Source organism: Salvelinus sp. IW2-2015, linkage group LG9, assembly GCF_002910315.2.
Source record: "Salvelinus sp. IW2-2015 linkage group LG9, ASM291031v2, whole genome shotgun sequence".
Lineage (NCBI taxonomy): Eukaryota > Metazoa > Chordata > Actinopteri > Salmoniformes > Salmonidae > Salvelinus > Salvelinus sp. IW2-2015.
The window spans coordinates 2,039,391-2,058,676 of record NC_036849.1 but is presented as its reverse complement, the minus strand read 5'-3'; the positions used below and the strand labels follow the sequence as shown (position 1 = coordinate 2,058,676).

At 43.7% G+C, this 19,286-nt stretch overlaps 1 protein-coding gene across 1 annotated transcript in view; it reads left to right on the top strand.

The window, feature by feature from the left end:
- The first annotated feature begins 10,598 nt into the window (after nt 1-10,598).
- The window catches only part of foxn3 (forkhead box N3), a 115,894-nt gene continuing 107,206 nt past the window's right edge, over nt 10,599-19,286 (top strand). The window contains exon 1 of the mRNA XM_023993930.2: nt 10,599-10,826. The gene's annotated coding sequence lies outside the window, so the exon portion shown is untranslated. The remainder of the gene's footprint in view (nt 10,827-19,286) is intronic.

The window sequence follows — 19,286 nt, the reverse complement described above, 5'->3', positions numbered from 1 at the left end:
TATTTCTTTCATCACATTCCCAGGGGGTCAGAAGTTTACACACACTCAATTAATATTTGGTAGCATTGCCTTTAAATTGTTTAACTTGGGTCAAACGTTTCGGGTAGCCTTCCACAATTTTCCCACAATACGTTGGGTGAATTTTGGCCCATTCCTCCTGACAGAGCTGGCATAACTGAAACAGGTTTGTAGGCCTCCTTGCTCGCACACGCCTTTTCAGTTCTGCCCTCAGGTCTTTGTGATGGCCACTCCAATACCTTGACTTTGTTGTCCTTAGGCCATTTTGCCACAACTTGGGAACTATGCTTGGGGTCACTGTCCATTTGGAAGACCCATTTGCGACCAAGTTTTAACTTCCTGACTGATGTCTTGAGATGTTGCTTCAATATATCCACATATCTTTCCATCCTCCTGATGCCATCTATTTTGTGAAGTGCACCAGTCCCTCCTGCAGCAAAGCACCCCCACAACATGATGATGCCACCACCGTGATTCACGGTTGGGATGGTGTTCTTCGGCTTGCAAGCATCCCTCTTTATCCTCCAAACATAACGATGTTCATTATGGCCAAAAAGTTATATTTTTGTTTCATCAGACCAGRGGACATTTCTCCAAAAAGTACGATCTTTGTCCCCATGTGCAGTTGCAAACCGTAGTCTGGCTTTTTATGGTGGTTTTGGAGCAGTAGCTTCTTCCTTGCTGAGCGGCCTTTCAGGTTATGTCGATATAGGACTTGTTTTACTGTGGATATAGATACTTTTGTACCTGTTTCCTCCAGCATCTTCACAAGGTCCTTTGCTGTTGTTCTGGGATTGATTTGCACATTTCGCACCAAAGTACGTTCATCTCCAGGAGACAGAACACGTCTCCTTCCTGAGCGGTATGATTGCTGCATGGTCCCCTGGTGTTAATAATTGCGTACTATTGTTTGTACAGATGAACGTGGTACCTTCAGGCGTTTGGAAATTGAACCAGACTTGTGGAGGTCTACAATATTTTTCTGATGTCTTGGCTGATTTCTTTTGATTTTCCCATGATGTCAAGCAAAGAGGCACTGAGTTTTAAGGTAGGCCTTGAGTTATATCCACAGGTACACCTCCAATTGACTCACATGTCAATTAGCCTATCAGAAGCTTCTAAAGCCATGACATCATTTTCTGGAATTTTCCAAGCTGTTAAAAGGCACAGTCAACTTAGTGTATGTAAACTTCTGACCCACTGTCACTGTGATACAGTGAATGATAAGTGAAATAATCTGACTGTAAACAATTGTTGGAAAAATGACTTGTGTCATGCACAAAGTAGATGTCCTAACTGACTTGCCAAAACTATAGTTTGTTAACAAGACATTTGTGGAGTGGTTGAAAAACAAATTTTAATGACTCCAACGTAAGTGTATGTAAACTTACGACTTCAACTTTACTCAGTATACTAGAAATCCACTCCAAATACCTCTTCTCCGCCGGCGGCGTCTTGGAGCAGCCTCTGGGATACGTTCAATTGCCCTGGTGGGTACGAACAAAGGATCCAATTCGGGAAAGTCGTATTCTTGGTCGTAATGCTGGTGAGTTACTGCCGCTCTGATTTCCAAAAGTTATTTACTGTTGTATGTGATAATACAAAAAACTTTCTGGGCTAATAATGTAAGAAATAACACACAAAAAAACAAAATACTGCAAAGTTGCTTAGGAGCTAGAAGCAGAGCTGCAATGCATTTCTGCGCCATCTTGCCAAGCATTGCATATTCCGTGTTTTGTATTCCGGCATTTGGCGTTCCATCAGGGAAGTGGATACAGGAGCCCTGGAAGCTCATTAATATGATTGATTGTTGCCAGGGGGATGAACGACGATGTGAAATCCACCCCCTACCCTCCGGTCTCCCTTTATTCACTCTCTTCTCCCTCTTCTCTCTTCCCCCTATTCTTACCACTCATTCACCTTCTTCTCCCATTTTACCCCCCTCTTTGCTTTTGTTGGCTCTCATGTTTGTGAAGGGGATGAAAAGAAGAAAACGACGACAACAACGCCATCGACAACAACCGCAAAATCATCTCTGTCTCGGCAAACACACCAGCCCTGTTTCTACCCCTCGCCCCCTTCTCTCCAATCTACTTCTCTTCATGCCCCCCTCTCTTTGTCTCATCCCATCCTCTCTCTCCCTCTCCCCTCTCTGTCTCTCTCTTACTCCATCCCTCTCTTTCCCCTCTTTCTATGTAGAAGTGTGAAGCCTACAGGCTCTAATAGATAGTAATGAATGTAAAAGGTCCCTGTGGCCTCATCACAGGTGTGTATGATCATCACTTACTGTGGGTGTGTGTGTGATGATCTGTGATCAGTCTTACCATGTGTTTGACCATGACTTGGCCAGAGGTGTGACACTTGTCAAGACAACCCTCAGGAGGACAATCATTGATTTTAAAATGTCCATCAACTATAGCTTCCTTTCACCCTCTTTTTCTATCTCCCCTGTCTTTCTCTCTTTCTCTCTCCCTTTTTGTCTCTCACTCTCTCATCCCTTCCTTATCTCTCTCCCTCCCTCTCTATCTGCCTGTTTGTCTGTTGAGTGTCTTTTAGTATGGTCTGTTGTTTGAGCAATATATAATGTACTACGGAGACAAGATACAGTTGAAGTCGGAAATTTACATACACTTAGGTTAGAGTCATTTAAGCTCGTTTTTCAACCAGTCCACAAATTTCTTATTAACAAACTATAGTTTTGGCAAGTCGGTTAGGACATCTACTTTGTGTATGACACAAGTCATTTTTCCAACAATTGTTTACAGTCAGATTATGTCACTTATCATTCACTGTATCACAATCACAATATACAGTGTTCCTCACTGAGTTCCCTGAATTCCTATCGGAATTTGTAGTCATAGCAGATAATATTCACATTTTTGGTGACTTTAATATTCACATGGAAAAGTCCACAGACCCACTCCAAAAGGCTTTCGGAGCCATCATCGACTCAGTGGGTTTTGTCCAACATGTCTCTGGACCTACTCACTGTCACAGTCATACTCTGGACCTAGTTTTGTCCCATGGAATAAATGTTGTGGATCTTAATGTTTTTCCTCATAATCCTGGACTATCGGACCACCATTTTATTACGTTTGTAATTGCAACAAATAATCTGCTCAGACCTCAACCAAGGAGCACCAAAAGTCGTGCTATAAATTCTCAGACAACCCAAAGATTCCTTGATGCGCTTCCAGACTCCCTCTGCATACCCAAGGACGTCAGAGGACAAATATCAGATAACCACCTAACTGAGGAACTCAATTTAATCTTGCGCAATACCCTAAATGCAGTCACACCCCTAAAAACTACAAATATCTGTCATAAGAAACTAGCTCCCTGGTATACAGAAAATACCCGAGCTCTGAAGCAAGCTTCCAGAAAATTGGAACGGAAATGGCGCCACACCAAACTGGAAGTCTTCCGACTAGCTTGGAAAGACAGTACCGTGCAGTATCGAAGAGCCCTCACTGCTGCTCGATCATCCTATTTTTCCAACTTAATTGAGGAAAATAAGATCAATCCGAAATGTCTTTTTGATACTGTTGCAAAGCTAACTAAAAAGGAGCATTCCCCAAGAGAGGATGGCTTTCACTTCAGCAGTGATAAATTCATCAACTTCTTTGAGGACAACATCATGATCATTCGAAAGCAAATTACGGACTTAAATCTGCGTATTCCTCCAAAGCTCAGTTGTCCTGAGTCTGCACAACTCTGCCAGGACCTAGGATCAAGAAAGACACTTAAGTGTTTTAGTACTATATCTCTTGACACAATGATGAAAATRATCATGGCCTCTAAACCTTCAAGCTGCATACTGGACCCTATTCCAACTAAACTACTGAAAGAACTGCTTCCTGTGCTTGGCCCTCCTATGTTGAACATAATAAACGGCTCTCTTTCCACCGGATGTGTACCAAACTCACTAAAAGTGGCAGTAATAAAGCCTCTCTTGAAAAAGCTAAACCTTGACCCAGAAAATATAAAAAACTATCGGCCTATATCGAATCTTCCATTCCTCTCAAAGAAAAAATTAAAAAGCTGCTGCGCAGCAACTCACTGCCTCCCTGAAGACAAACAATGTATACGAAATGCTTCAGTCTGGTTTTAAACCCCATCATAGCACTGAGACTGCACTTGTGAAGGTGGTAAATGACCTTTAAATGGCGTCAGACCGAGGCTCTGCATCTGTCCTCGTGCTCCTAGACCTTAGTGCTGCTTTTGATACCACCGATCACCACATTCTTTTGGAGAGATTGGAAACCCAAATTGGTCTACACGGACAAGTTCTGGCCTGGTTTAGATCTTATCTGTCGGAAAGATATCAGTTTGTCTCTGTGAATGGTTTGTCCTCTGACAAATCAACTGTAAATTTCGGTGTTCCTCAAGGTTCCGTTTTAGGACCACTATTGTTTTCACTATATATTTTACCTTTCACTGCTATGCGGATGACACACAGCTGTACATTTCAATGAAACATGGTGAAGCCCCAAAATTCTCCTCGCTGGAAGCCTGTGTTTCAGACATAAGGAAGTGGATGGCTGCAGACTTTCTACTTTTAAACTCAGACAAAACAGAGATGCTTGTTCCAGGTCCCAAGAAACAAAGAGATCTTCTGTTGAATCTGACAATTAATCATGATGGTTGTACAGTCGTCTCAAATAAAACTGTGAAGGACCTCTGCGTTACTCTGGACCCTGATCTCTCTTTTGACGAACATATCAAGACTGTTTCAAGGACAGCTTTTTTCCATCTACGTAACATTGCAAAAATCAGAAACTTTCTGTCTAAAAATGATGCAGAAAAATGTATCCATGCTTTTGTTACTTCTAGGTTAGACTACTGCAATGCTCTACTTTCCGGCTACCTGGATAAAGCACTAAATAAACTTCAGTTAGTGCTAAATACGGCTGCTAGAATCCTGACTAGAATATTTTATCATATTACTCCAGTGCTAGCCTCCCTACACTGGCTTCCTGTTAAGGCAAGGGCTGATTTCAAGGTTTTACTGCTAACCTACAAAGCATTACATGGGCTTGCTCCTACCTATCTTCCCGATTTGGTCCTGCCGTACATACCTACACGTACGCTACGGTCACAAGACGCAGGCCTCCTAATTGTCCCTAGAATTTTTAACAAACAGCTGGAGGCAGGGCTTTCTCCTATAGAGCTCCATTTTTATGGAATGGTCTGCCTACCCATGTGAGAGACGCAGACTCGGTCTCAACCTTTAAGTCTTTACTGAAGACTCATCTCTTCAGTAGGTCATATGATTGAGTGTAGTCTGGCCCAGGAGTGTGAAGGTGAACGGAAAGGCTCTGGAGCAACGAACCGCCCTTGCTGTCTCTGCCTGGCCGGTTCCCCTCTCTCCACTGGGATTCTCTGCCTCTCACCCTATTACAGGGACTGAGTCACTGGCTTACTGGTGCTCTTCCATGCCGTCCCTAGGAGGGGTGCGTCACTTGAGTGGGTCACTGATGTGATTTTCCTGTCTGGGTTGGCGCCCCCCCTTGAGTTGTGCCGTGGCGGAGATCTTTGTAGGCTATACTCGGCCTTGTCTCAGGATGGTAAGTTGGTGGTTGAAGATATCCCTCTAGTGGTGTGGGGGCTGTGCTTTGGCAAAGTGGGTGGGGTTATATCCTGCCTGTTTGGCCCTGTCCGGGGTATCATCGGATGGGGCCACAGTGTCTCCTGACCCCTCCTGTCTCAGCCTCCAGTATTTATGCTGCAGTAGTTTATGTGTCGGGGGGCTAGGGTCAGTCTGTTATATCTGGAGTACTTCTCCTGTCTTATCCGGTGTCCTGTGTAAATTTTAAGCATGCTCTCTCTAATTCTTTCTTTCTTCTTTATTCTTTGCTTCTCCTCTCGGAAGACCTGAGCCCTAGGACCATGCCTAGGTTAACCTGCATGATGATCCTTGCTGTCCCAGTCGACCTGGCCGTGCTGCTGCTCCAGTTTCAACTCTTCTGCCTGCGGCTATGGAACCCTGACCTGTTCACCGGACGTGCTACCTGTCCCAGACCTGCTGTTTTCAACTCTCTAGAGACACGCAGGACGGCTACAGAATACCTAATGATCGGCTTGAAAAGCCAACTGACATTTACTCCTGAGGTGCCTGACTTGTTTCACCGTCGACAACTACTGTGAATTATTATTATTCTGACCATGCCTGGTCATTTATGAACATTTGAACATCTTGGTCCTGTTCTGTTAATCTCCCCACCCGCACCAGCCAGAAGAGGACTCCCCACCCTCGATAGCCTGGTTCCTTCTCAGAGTCTTCTTCCAGGTTTTGCCTTTCTAAGCCTGCATCGCTTGCGTTTTGGGTTTTAGCAGGGGTTTCTGACAGCATTTGAGGATATCAGCTGATGTACAGAGGCTACATTAAATCAAGTTGTTTTTAATTGATTGAGACTTGGACCACGTTTTTACTGTGGATATATAATACTTTTGTACCTGTTTCCTCCAGCATTTCACAAGGTCCTTTGCTGTTGTTCTGGGATTGATTCGCACTTTCGCACCAAAGTATGTTCATCTCTGGGAGCAGAATGCGTCTCTCTTCCGAGCGGTATGACGCTGCGTGGTCCCATGGTGTTTATACTTGCGTACTATTGTTTGTACAGATGAAGTGTGCACTTCAGGCTTTTGGAAATTGCTCTGAGGCAGCTGAACCACCGACTTTGTTGGAGGTCATACACATTTTTTTTTTGATCTTGTGATTTCTTTTGCCATTTTCAGCATATTAAGCAAAGACGGCACTGAGTGTGAAGGTAGGCCTCTGAAATACACTGCTCAAAAAATTAAAGGGAACACTTAAACAACACAATGTAACTACAAGTCAATCATCACTTCTGTGAAATCAAACTGTCCACTTAGGAGCAACACTGATGACAATACAATTTCACATGCTGTTGTGCAAATGGAATAGACAACAGGTGGAAATTAAGCAATTAGCAAGACACCCCCAAAAAGGAGTGTTCTGCAGTGTGTGACCACAGACCACTTCTCATTCCTATGCTTCCTGGCTGATGTTTTGGTCACTTTTGAATGCTGGCGGTGCTTTCCACTCTAGGTAGCATGAGACCGAGTCTACAACCACACAAGTGGCTCAGGTAGTGCACTCATCCAGGATGCACATCAAAGCGAGCTGTGGCAAGAAGGTTTGCTGTGTCTGTCAGCGTAGTGTCCCAGAGCATGGAGCGCTACCAGAGACAGCCAGTACATCAGGAGATGTGGAGGAGCCGTAGGAGGCAACAACCCAGCAGCGAGGACCGCCTACCGTCGCCTTTGTGCAAGGAGAGCACTGCCAGAGCCCTGCAAAATGACCTCCAGCAGGCCACAAATGTGCATCGTTTCTGCTCAACAACGGTCAGAAAACAGACTCCATGAGGGTGGTTATGAGGGCCGACGTCCCACAGGTGGGTTGTGCTTACAGCCCAACACCGTTGCAGGACCGTTGGCAATTTGCCAGACGACACCCAGATTGGCAAAGATTCGCCACTCGGCGCCCTTGCTCTATCACAGCATGAAAGCAGGTTTCACACTGAGCACGTGAGCAGACGTGACAGAGTTCGGACGCCTGTGGAGAACGTTCTGCTGCCTGCAACTCCTCCAGTATGATCGGATTTGCGGTGGGGTAGTCAAATGTGTGTGGGTGAACATTTCTTTGGGGGGCCGCAAGCCCTTCCATCTGTGCTCGCCAGGAGGTTAGCCGTGACTGCCATTAGGCTACCGGATGATGACCTCAGACCCCTTGTGAGACCATATGCGGTCGGTTGGCCTGGAGTTCCTCCTAATGCAGACAATGTAGGACCTCATGGGCTGAGTGTGTCAGCAGTTCCTGCAAGGAGAAGGCATGAGTGCTAGACTGTGCCCGCCCGTTCCCCAGACCTGAATCCAATTGAGCACATCTGGGACATCATGTCTCGCTCCATCCACCAACGCCACGTTTGGCGGATGCTTTAGTCAAGGTCGGGAGGAGATCCCTCAGGAGACCATCCGCCACCTCATCAGGAGCATGCCCAGGGGTTGTAGGGAGGTTATATAGGCACGTGGAGGCCACACACACTACTGAGCCTCATTTTGACTTGTTTTAAGGACATTACATCAAAGTTGGATCAGCCTGTAGTGTGGTTTTCCACTTTAATTTTGAGTGTGACTCCAAATCCAGACCTCCATGGGTTGATCAATTTGATTTCCATTGATAATTTTTGTGTGATTTTGTTGTCAGCACATTCAACTATGTAAAGAAAAAAGTWTTTAATAAGAATATTTCATTCATTCAGATCTAGGATGTGTTATTTTAGTGTTCCCTTTATTTTTTTGAGCAGTGTACATCTACAGGTACACCTCCAATTGACTCAAATGATGTCAATTAGCCTATCAGAAGCTTCTAAAGCCATGACATCATGTGACAAATACATTTTGATTTGATTTGATAGCGAGGAGATGGCCCTGTTTATCATTGATGATTATGCTACTATTTTCTTTTTACTTAAACAGTAGACCACATAATGAAATAGAAACTGTTTTAACACTGTGGATGCATGTAGCTATATTCTATTGTGATGTAGAGCCTGGTAAACCGACTGTGCATACTGTATGGAATCGACCTCTGACCCTTCCATGGCTTTGAATGAGCACTCTACATACTGTATGGAATCGACCTCTGACCCTTCCATGGCTTTGAATGAGCCACTCTACATATGCATGGAATCGACTCTGACTCGCTTCATGGTTTGAATGAGCATCTACATACTGTATGGAATCGCACTCTGACCTTCCATGGTTTTTGAATGAGCACTCTACATACTGTATGGAATCGACCTCTGACCCTTCCATGGCTTTGAATGAGCACTCTACATACTGTATGGAATCGACCTCTGACCCTTCATGGCTTTGATGAGCACTCTACATACTGTATGGAATCGACCTCTGACCCTCCTGGCTTTGAATGAGCACTCTACATACTGTATGGAATCGACCTCTGACCCTTCCATGGCTTTGAATGAGCATCTACATACTGTATGGAATCGACCTCTGACCCTTCCATGGCTTTGAATGAGCACTCTACATACTGTATGGAATCGACCTTGACCTTCCATGGCTTTGAATGAGCACTCTACATACTGTATGGAATCGACCTCTGACTTCCATGGCTTTGAATGAGCACTCTACATACTGTATGGAATCGACCTCGTGACCCTGTCCATGGCTTTGAATGAGCACTCTACATACTGTATGGAATCGACCTCTGACCCTTCCATGGCTTTGAATGAGCATCTACATACTGCATGGAATCGGACCTTGACCCTTCCATGGCTTTGAATGAGCACTCTACATACTGTATGGAATCGACCTCTGACCCTTCCATGGCTTTGAATGAGCACTCTACATACTGTATGGAATCGGACTCTGACCCTTCATGGCTTTGAAGAGCAGTCTACAACTGGTATGTGCTCTGTATGCCTTATAGTATGCTTTATAGTTAATGTATGCTATATAGTTAATGCCATTACCTCCATAGTTCACCCTCCCCTCCCCCTACACACATACATGCCCAAACAGGCGGGGACACACACACACACACACACACGAATCAAGTCTTCCCACCTATTCCCTGAAAGCTGAAATGATGTCGTATTCCCTTTTGCGTGAGTGTTTGTCTCCTGTGTGTGTGTGTGTGTGTGTGTGTGTGTGTGTGTGTGTGTGACTCCAGGCGATGCACTGCCTGTGTGTTGTAGCTATAAAGCTTGCTCCACTTCATCACATTATATGGGTCATTGTTCTATTGGTTCTCTCTTTGTTACGTCTCCTAACAGACAGTAATGTTGTCTTTTGGATGAAGAGACATTGATGTATCTCTTTCTCTCCATATTTGTCTCTCTCTGTTTCCTTTGCTCCCTCTCTTTTCTCACTCTCCTCTCTCTCCGCTTGCACTCAGCACACGTTCATTGCTACAAATTCAGTTGTAACTGATAATCACCAGGTATTGTTTGGTAAATCGAGATCAACAAGGTCTACGCTGAAGTCAGTGAACCAAAAACCCATACCTGGAAAAATGATCCGTATTGTATTGAAGGTAGACTCAGCAAGATGACATTGCCACGAGCAATACCACAGATATTGACATGAGCATAATGCAAGACTTTGCTTTCAGACAGTCACATGGGCATTGACGCATGAACACACACACAAACACATTTTGTGATTTTTTTCCTTATTCTAAAATCCTGCACACGTTGAGTCATTATTCTTGTGCTCTTAAGGATTTTCCCTGTAAGGCGTGTCTCTTTCTCTGTCTGGAAACATTACATTTTAATTATGGCTGTCAGATCACTAACTGCTTTTCTAATTGGTGGAGAAAAAAATGACCTAGAGACTTAAGCTCACTTTGTTCTGTGTGACGTTGACTTGTGTGTGTGTGTGCGTGCGTGCGTGCGTGCGTGCAAGCCACCTCGCAAGGCAACAAGGAACAATGACATTCTTTCAGTCAACCCAGGAGACACTAGGACCCAGAGAGTTACTGGCTCCTGTGTCGGACTGCCTCCTCTGTTCCAGCACAGAGAGAGAGAGACAGAGAGAGAGAGGAAGAGAGCAGGACTCAGAAAGACAGACATACAGAGAGAGAGAGAGAGAAGCTAGAGGAAGAGAAGTGAGTGTGGTCATCCCAATGGTCTCTGCTGTAACACTGAATCTGAACGGAATGGAGGGATTAAACGGAGGGATTTAAACCTTTTGGAGGAAGAAGAAGAACGAGTGACAAAAGAAGGAGTATTTCAGGATCGGGAGAGCAGCAGGATTGAAAGGTTACTATACGCCTTATCTAATCTGACTTGTTCTTGTCAGGAGTCGTGTGTGTGTGAACAGGTCACGCTCCTGTCCCTGTGAGGGGGTATGTGTGGTAGCTAACAGTTCACACACACACTGTGCGACACTGTGTGAAGTGTGTCTGTGGGTCTTTTCCTCTTCTGAATCTTCCATTCTCCCTCCTCTTTTTATCGCTGTCACCCACCTCTATTCTCTCTCTCCTTCACCCGTTCGCAATCTCTCATTCTCCTTTCTCACTCTTTCTTGCCCTCTCTCTCCCCCTTTCTCCCTCTCTCTCTGTTGCTTTCCCTCACTCATGTTCATTGTAGCAGGGGAGTGTTTGTTAAAAGAGTGTTCAAGGTCAGTGTTTGACTCACACTGTAGAACAATTTTCCTCGTAGTAAACTACTGGCTCAACTAAACCATACAGCCTGCCAGTGACAGACCAGACTAGAGACAAACTTACACTGAGAGAGGAGAGATGGGGAGAGAGAGAGAGAGTGAGTGAGAGTTGGGTGAAAGGAAAATACGCAGCGAGTTTGACTCTATCAATCTTTCAACTGAGACCAGGGAAAGAGTGATAAAAGAGAACGAGAGAAATGGAGCGAGTGACAACAAGGAAGGAGAGAGAGACGAGAGGAGATAAAACGCGGCAGCCAGAGCCATGTGAATCCAGCATAGCAGCCAACAAGCCATTGATAGCCTCTCTGTCTTTATGAATGCAGCTCACAGCGGTTAACACACATCTATACGGAGTATACCAAACATTAGGAACACCTTCCTAATATTTAGTTGCACCCCCCATTTGCCCTTAGAACAGCCTCAATTCGTTGGGGCATAGACTATATAAGGTGTCAAAAGCATTCCACAGCGATGCTGGCCCATCTTGACTCCAATGCTTCCCACAGTTGTGTCAAGTTGGCATGATGTCCTTTGGGTTGTGGACCATTCGTGATATACACAGAACTGTTGAGCGTGAAAAACCCAGCAGCGTTGCAGTTCTTGACACAAACCGCTGCGCTTGGCACCTACCACCATACCCCGTTCAAAGGCACTTAAATATTTTGTCTTGCCCATTCACCCTTTGAATGGCACACATACACAATTCATGTCGGCAGGTAGCCTAGTGGTTAGAGCGTTGGGCCAGTAACGGAAAGTTTGCTGGATTGAATCCCCAAGCTGACAAGGTAAAAATCTGTCGTTCTTCCCCTGAACAAGGCAGTTAACCCACTGTTCCCCGGCAGGCTGCCATTGTAAATAAGAATTTGTTCTTAACTGACCTGCCTAGTTAAGTAAAGGTTACATTTAAAACAATGTCTCAAGGCTTAAAAATCATTATTTAACCTGTCTCTTATCCTTCATCTACACTGATTGGAGTGTATTTAACAAGTGATATCAAAAAGAGATCATAGCTTTCACTTGGATTCACCTGGTCAGTGTATGTCATGGAAAGAGCAGGTGTTCCTTATGTTTTGTACACTCAGTGTAAGCTCGGCTATCTATGAACACATTGAGACAAGGCTATCTTTCCGTCTGTTTATCTGGGCTTGTTATTACTGGTAAACACCACTTACCATGCTCAACTATACAATAGAGAGATCTACAGTGCCTTTGGAAAGTATTCAGACCCCTTGACTTTTTCCACATTTTGTTACGTTACAGCCTTATTCTAAAATTGATTATATAAAAAAAAATCCTCAGCAATCTCAACACACAATACCCAATAATGACAAAGCGAAAACAGGTTTTTGGAAATGTATTAAAAACAAAAAGCAGAAATACCCAATTTAAATTAGTATTCAGACCCTTTGCTATGAGACTTTCGGAATTGAGCTCAGGTGCATTCTGTTTCTGTTGATCATCCTTGAGATGTTTCCACAACTTGATTGGAGTCCATCTGTGGTAAATTCAATTGATTGAACATGATTGTCTATATAAGGTCCCACAGTTGACAGCGCATGTCAGAGCAAAAACCAAGCCATAAGGTCGAAGGAATTGTCCATAGAGCTCAGAGACAGGATTGTGTCGAGGCACAGATCTAGGGAAGGTTACCAAAACATTTCGGCAGAATTGAACGTCCCCAAGAACACAGTGGCCTCCATCATTCTTAAATGGAAGAAGTTTGGAACCACCAAGACTCTTCCTAGAGCTGGCAGCCCTACCAAACTGAGCAATTGGGGGAGAAGGGTCTTGGTCAGGGAGGTGACAAAGAATCCGACGGTCACTCTGACAGAGCTCCAGAGTTCTTCTGTGGAGATGGGAGAACCTTCCAGAAGGACAACCATCTCTGCAGCACTCCACCAATTAGACCTTTATGGTAGAGTGGCCAGACAGAAGCCACAACAAACTACTGACTAAAGGGTCTGAATAGTTATATAAATGTGATATTTCTGTTTTTTTATATACATTGTATATACATACAAAAAAACAGTTTTTGCTTTGCCATTATGGGGTATTGTGTTTAGATTGATGAGGGGGAAAAAACAATTTAATACATTTTTAGAGTAAGGCTGTAACGTAACAAAATGGAAAAAGTCAAGGGGTCTGAATACTTTCCGAATGCGCTGTAGATGCTGTCGGTCAATGCAATTTAGATGTCCATGTGACTGGGTTTCCCAACCCAGCCAGTTCATACAGTATTTGATCTATTCTGATATTTAATGTGGTGTAAGTGGAGGCATTCTTGATCTTAGCAGATTCTCTCCCTAGCAACTACAGAGACAGGAATAGCTTTGCTCTGTTCACTGCTTCTGTGCGTATGTATGTATGTATGTATGTATGTATGTACGTACGTACGTACGTACGTATGTATGTATGTATGTATGTATGTATGTATGTATGTATGTATGTATGTATGTATGTATGTATGTATGTATGTATGTATGTGCAGTTGAAGTCGGAAGTTTACATACACTTAGGTTGGAGTCTAAAACTATAGTTTTGGCAAGTCGGTTAGGACATCTACTTTGTGCATGACACAAGTCATTTTTCCAACAATTGTTTACAGACAGATTATTTCACTTATCATTCACTGTATCACAGTGACAGTGGGTCAGAAGTTTACATACACTAAGTTGACTGTGCCTTTTAACAGCTTGGAAAATTCCAGAAAATGATGTCATGGCTTTAGAAGCTTCTGATAGGCTAATTGACATGTGAGTCAATTGGAGGTGTACCTGTGGATATAACTCAAGGCCTACCTCAAAACTCAGTCAAACTCATATCCACAGTAAAACGAGTCCTATATCGACATAACCTGAAAGGCTGCTCAGCAAGGAAGAAGCCACTGCTCCAAAACCGCCATAAAAAAAGCCAGACTACGGTTTGCAACTGCACATGGGGACAAAGATCGTACTTTTTGGAGAAATGTCCTCTGGTCTGATGAAACAAAAATAGAACTGTTTGGCCATAATGACCATCGTTATGTTTGGGGGAAAAAGGGGGATGCTTGCAAGCCGAAGAACACCATCCCCACCGTGAAGCCCGGGGGTGGCAGCATCATGTTGTGGGGGTGCTTTGCTGCAGGAGGGACTGGTGCACTTCACAAAATAGATGGCATCATGAGGAAGCAAAATTATGTGGATATATTGAAGCAACATCTCAAGACATCAGTCAGGAAGTTAAAACTTGGTCGCAAATGGGTCTTCCAAAATGGACAGTGACCCCAAGCATAGTTCCAAAGTTGTGGCAAAAGGGCTTAAGGACAACAAAGTATCATATTGAAGTTGGCCATCACAAAGCCCTGACCTCAATCCTATAGAAAATGTGTGTGCAGAACTGAAAAAAGCGTGTGCGAGCATGGAGGCCTACAAACCTGACTCAGTTACACCAGCTCTGTGAGGAGGAATGAGCCAAAATTCACCCAACTTATTGTGGGAAGCTTGTGGAAGGCTACCCGAAACATTTGACCCAAGTTAAACAATTTAAAGGCAATGCTACCAAATACTAATTGAGTGTATGTAATCTTCTGACCCACTGGGCATGTGATGAAAGAAATAAAAGCTGAAATAAATCATTCTCTCTACTGTTATTCTGACATTTCACATTCTTAAAATAAAGTGGTGATCCTAACTGACCTAAAACAGGGAATTTTTCGAGGATTAAATGTCAGGAATTGTGAAAAATTTTGTTTAAATGTATTTGGCTAAGGTGTATGTAAACATCCGACTTCAACTGTATGTGACCAGAGGCTCTATTTGATTTACATTTATTTTTTTATCGCTTTAGTACCATTTTATGTGGTAAGCTTTCACAACTCTTAGTACAAAGCTCAGAACTGGTCACACATGTAACGCAGCCAGTCTTTCTTTCAGAAGCTGTCATTGTGCGTTCATTTGGATCGTAAACATCTCTCACCACACAACCATTGACTCAAAATATACGTTTATTGTGAAATGTATTGAGAACATCGGTTCAATCACCAAAACACAACAATTAGATCTTTTCAATTTAGTCGTTTAACAACCAGTTAATCCAATAGCAAACCATGCAAGATACGCGTTTCAAATCGCCCTTAGAAGAGCTGAAAGTAATATACTACAGTACTGTAACTTACAGTACATTACACAGTTCACATGAGGCAATACACTTACATCACCCAACAAAATTGACGAGATCTATCATTTCTATAATGTCTATCAAATGTGTCATCAAAGGTGTGATTAATGAAGACATCCTCTACAATCATTCATGCAACAAACAACGTGTGTACTGTCTGTAATCAAAGGTAAGAAATGAAATGAAACAAATTAAATGAACGCATTCATTTGCGTCAAGCCTGTCTTGAGCATTTGGCCATGAATTCTCATCCATATCACAGTGAATGTCCTCATTGTTCATGCGCCGCGGGAAAAAACCCTTTAGGCATGGAGAATCCAAGCTTGACATTGATGTCGTCACATGCCTCATCCATGGCCAGAAGGAGGGTGGCACGTCACGGGATTGCGAACGTACCCCTTCCACCGCCATGCTGGAAAAAAAGGAGTGTATAAGAGCAAGTATAGGGTCACGGATCAGGGAAGGCCCCAAAACCATGCCTGAACCACCTCTGCATGGTTGAACTTGACATTGTCCCACACAATGACATAAGTGACCCCTTCACCTTGACAGGCCTTGCTCAATTTCATTGAGAAACACAATGAGGTGTGCAGAGTTGTAGGATCCAAGTAATGGCTTACGTCCTACCACACCATCTTCAGAGATAGCTGCGCACATGGAAATATTTGCCCCACGTTGTCCAGGCACTTGGACGGTCGATGAGTTTCCACCCACAGAGCCGAGTTTTGGCCAGGTTGCAGCCCACTTCATCAACAAAGATATACCTGCGATGGTTCACAGCAGCATCAAGAGCCATCACCCTCAAAAAAATATATTTCGGTCATCGTTCACATCGTATGTGTCATCGTTCTCCTCAATGGTCTGCTTTATTTCAGACAGCCGTATGTCATTCCTGTCCCTCACCATTTCCACCACGGCCCGCTCCTGCTGGTCGGTCAGCACACGGTCACCACCATGGGGTCTTCTGTCAATTCTGAGGATAGAACAGAGTATACTTCCAATAGATCATACTGTGAGAATACTGTAACATTTTGTGAATTGGCATGCATTACAATATGTCATTTACTGTAAATGTAATGGTTAAGCACAATGCATACCCTGCAGACTTACCGGCCTAGACTTCATTAGACACAACAGTTCCCTGCCGTCTGCCTCCCCCTCTCTCTCTCTCTGATGCCCACCTCTCTGACGGGCCCCTTGTCCACGAGCTCTTTGATTTCTTCCTCTCCCTTGCTGTCTATCCTGCTCCATGTTAAAAGACGTTGCAAGTGTTCACACACCCCCTTTTATATGGTCACCAATTGTGGTTACCACTATCTGAAATCAATTAGCAATAACCAGTAGTCATTATGTATGGTTATCATTTATCATACATGTCATTTAGATATGTATACTTTACCAACACATTTTATGTCTGTAGTTCTCGAAATCCATATATAGTAGACGAACCAGTTTAAATTCTATAGGTTTGCCAAACTGTTAAGTGATGAATCATTAAGCGCAGTTGGATTAAGTGATGGCCAAACGTATTTAAACAAATGAGAAGAGAATCATATGAAAAGTATTGTGAGCAATGCATTGTGTAAGGCAATTACGTTCTGTCAAAGGTATTTCTAGACAAAGTTACTGTGTGATTTTGTGTTGTACTTAGTCAATTAAAAATGTGCTAAAAGTTTTGAAAAAACAGCCTTTTTGATGATCTGTTTTGAGTTTTGTACTAAGAGTTGTGAAATGTTACCACATACTTGTGAAAATAGTACCAAAGCGATAAAAAAACAGTAATATTTGCATTATGAACTAAGTGTTGGTGTGCTGAAGGACACACGCACACATTGGTCCCCCTCCATAAGAACGTTCCCTTTGTAGCGAGACAAAGCTTCCTCACTCAGGAATTCTGCTGTTCGTCCGTATGGATCAAGTCGGAGCAGCAGGAATTCTCTGGTCGGTTGGGTGTGCTGACTGAGCGGAACTGTGGTGTGTGGTGTGTGTGTGTGTGTGTTGTGTGTGTGTGGTGTTGTGTGTGTGTTGTGTGTGTGTGTGTGTGTGTGTGCGTGTGCGTGTGCACTGTACACTTGTGTGTGTGCTTGCCAGTCTGCTGTTCTTGCTTTTAAAGGGATCTCAGAAGCTGAGCACTGTATTCCATCACAGTTCCCATCAAATTTAGAGAACCCAAATGCTGCCCAGGAAAATGTGAGCACTGAGTCTCAGGTTCGGAAAACTAGTATTCGACAATCATTATCCAGGGATGTGTCTGGGACAGTTTGGAATTGTTAGCCATCCAGGAAAACAAAATGTACAGGTACAAAATGTGAGGGATTCAAAGGGTTGTGCTGTGTGTTACAGCAACAAATGGAATTCAAACCACAACTATAAACGTAACTGTCACGCCCTGACCATAGTTTGCTTTGTATGTTTCTATGTTTTGTTTGGTCAGGGTGTGATCTGAGTGGGCATTCTATGTTGTATGTCTAGTTTGTCTATGGTTAGTTGCCTGTGTCTGCACTTGTTTATATATAGCGTCACGTTCGTTTTTGTATAGTTTGTTTAGTGTTTCTTCGTTAATAAATAGAAGAATGTATTCACATCATGCTGCGCCTTGGTCTCCTCCATTCAACGAATGTGACTGTAACTCATACTCTAACTGTAGCCAAACCCTAATGCTACAGTAGAACAAGACCCAAAAGCTCATGCACTTGATGGTCATAGTTCTGATGCTATCGCCACTCCTGTCCTTTCTAGCGTGGCCATTAAGTGGCTACCTGACTGTGTACCAAAGCACAGTGCTAACTAGATAGTATATGACTGTCTCTCTCTCTCTCTCTCGCTCCCTCTCTCTCCAGGGAGTCTGGGACTGTATCCCAAAAGGCACCCTATTCCCTATATAGTGCACTACTTTTGTCCAGAGCCCAATGGGCCCAAAAGAAGTGCACCAGGGTGTATTTTGGGGACTCAGGAGTAGCCAGCATGCTCCATAGAGTGGTACTCCTCTATGTGACCCGGTGAGGTGTTCTTACAAATGGAAAGTGAACAGGCTTTATATCTCTGCTCTCGCAATACTTTACTAAAAGACCGTTTCTCATCTTCTCAACATCCTCTTTTACTTCCCTCCCTCTGTTTATCTAGTTCCCCTCACTTTCACTCTTTTTTTCCTATTTTCTTTCATCATGTCTATCTCTAACCTCTCTTCTCTTTCTCCTGCCCCTCTCTCTATTTCTTTCTCCTGCTCCTCTCTCTCTCTCTCTCGCTCTCTGTGCCCATGGCCCCTTGTGGTGATTGAGCTCCGCCTATATAGGACACACTAACCCCACACCTGAAATCTCTGGCTCCTGATTGGATGCTGCCTCCCAAGCAAACAGGAAGTTCAGGGTTTCTACTAAATACCCAGAGGCTCGGTTACCATAGAGGCAAAGATAAGTGGGAGAGTGAACAGGGCTCTCTTTATTTCTGCTTTATGAAGGTCACCTCTGGTTCTCTCTTCTCTCCCATCTCGCCTTTATGTTTCTCTTTTGTGTTTCACTGAAGCACCTCTGTCCGTCACACATTCTCTAGTCTAGTGCGTGCCTCTGTGTATGAACGTCCTTGGCTATTCTCCCAGAGACGTTGACGCTGGAAAAAACGATGACTCTGGGAAAAGCTCACGCCCAAACCAATATTTCATTTCAGAATGGATAAAAATGTGGTTAAAGTTAAGGTTAGGGTTAGGTCATGGTTAAGGGGTTTGGTTGTGGTTAGGGTTAAGGTAAGGGTTAGGGTTAGGTCATGGTTAATGTGTTTGGTTGGGGTTAGGGTTAAGGTAAGGGTTAGGTCATGGTTAAGGGGTTTGGTTGTGGTTGTGGTTAGGGTTAGGTCATGGTTAAGGGGTTTGGTTAAGGTTAGGGTTAAGGTAAGGGTTAGGGTTAGGT